Raw genomic sequence first — 1883 nt, forward strand, 5'->3', positions numbered from 1 at the left:
TCCGCACGCCACACTTCACACAATGGAGAGCACTTAGATGCCAGCCGCAGAAACCTCCCGGAAAATGGGAAAGCACAAAGGGGCGGGTGGGAGAGCGGGACCCCCGGAGAACTGCCAGCAGTCCCCTTCTGCGGGGGTCAGGAGTGCACAAATGGGTCATTTTAGAAGCGGCTGTCCGGCTTAAAGGCGGTGGCAGCTAGGTGGGAGACTGGCCCCTGTTTTCAGGATCATTGTTGGGCATAAATCCAGCAGTGGTTAGAGAGCTTTGCCAACGAAGGATATCTAACACTGGGGAGGGGGGGTCCCGAGGGAGGAGAGGAGGGCAAGGGGAGTGGATCCCCCTTTGGAGGTGAGGGATGAACTTTATCTGTTGAATCATACTTGCAGGAAAGTGCTGGGAGTTGGTACCACGTGAAAGAAAAGTCCTCAAAATACAGAATAAACAAAAGGGTCTCATCTGCTCCATGAGAAAGTGCAAGGTTTAGGAGGGGAGCCTTCAAATTACCTGTACGAAAAAGCCCTTGAAGCACAGACTGTGTCCTCATACACAGCTGTAAAGTATCAGGCATTATTTACAGTACTGAATAAATGTAAAAACAACAATAAACAGTGCTGAATTAATCTCTCATGTAAATTCATTCAAGCAAATGGAACCACTCTAGGAACAGATTTAGTTAACTAATATGATTAAGAGAATAACAATCAGCTGCAGCCACAACGGTTCTCAGTCAGGGTGCTCCGCATGAACGCTGCAGGATCACCCATTTCACAGATGGGGAAATCAAGGCATGTGCCATTACTTTTTCTAAATTTTTCTAATAATCTCAAAAAATATTTGATCATGATATGGCTTTACCCACTTTACCCACTGCCAAAAATGTAATTCAAATCTGACTGAATGCAGGAATGTTGTAAGACATATTTGAAAAATCCCAGTTTTCACTGGCATTTGGCTGTCTGGAAAATCTGACCCCTCTTTTCAGAATAAAATACAGAAGTTCACAGGTTATATTCTACTGACCACTGATCTGGATCACAATTTACTGTACCAGTAGCTGTTTAGCAAAACTATTTCTGTATGCTCTTATGGAATAACAGTTTCCATAAGAAGTGACCTATTGAGCTGCTTTTACAGACTTCCCACAGCTTCTGTCACTAAACAGAGAGACAACAGATAATACATGGGGAATTTCACTTCTCTCTTTAAGTGCACCCCAGCTAGGTAGCAATACTACACTGCCACTCGGTTACCATTACTGGAGGTGCTGAGTTTAATAAATAACTCGTGCAATGTTTGGCTCAGTAGTTCTGCAGTGACTGTGACAGTGCTCTACCAGGGTTCACTGGCCCTATAAGAAGCCTGTATCATGGCTACGCACCTAGGAGAAGACTTCCCTGTGTGTACCTTGTACTATAACAGATCCCAGCAGATACCTTAAAGCCTAAGGCCAGAAAAATTACAGTTACAGCATTAACATACACAAGTTTTATAACCGAAGTACCATCTTCTTAAATAAATGTCAAAAAACCCCAACCAAGAATCCACCAAGTTATGGATTTTACTTTCTTTGCAAAGCAAATCCAAAACAAAACATATTTGCCCAAGAAGGGACACATTTTTTGAATTAAAATGGCAGAATTTTGCATAGCTTGAAAAGTGTTTCTGTTTTAAGGACTTTTAGATTAAGCTAAAATTCACTGCTTCGAGAAGTTAAACATGGCCATTATATTATTATTTTTTATTTTGGCTGCTGGTGGAGGGAAAGGAAGAAGTTCCTTTAAATTAAAAAAAAAAAAGGACAAACTTGGAGTAGTGAAAGTGAATGAGGAGGAATGAGCAGTAGGATTTGCTTTCATGATTGAGAACTGCAGATACTCCCCTC

This window comes from Manacus vitellinus, unplaced genomic scaffold (genome assembly GCF_001715985.3).
Source record: "Manacus vitellinus isolate BGI_N305 unplaced genomic scaffold, ASM171598v3 scaffold_0_pilon, whole genome shotgun sequence".
Lineage (NCBI taxonomy): Eukaryota > Metazoa > Chordata > Aves > Passeriformes > Pipridae > Manacus > Manacus vitellinus.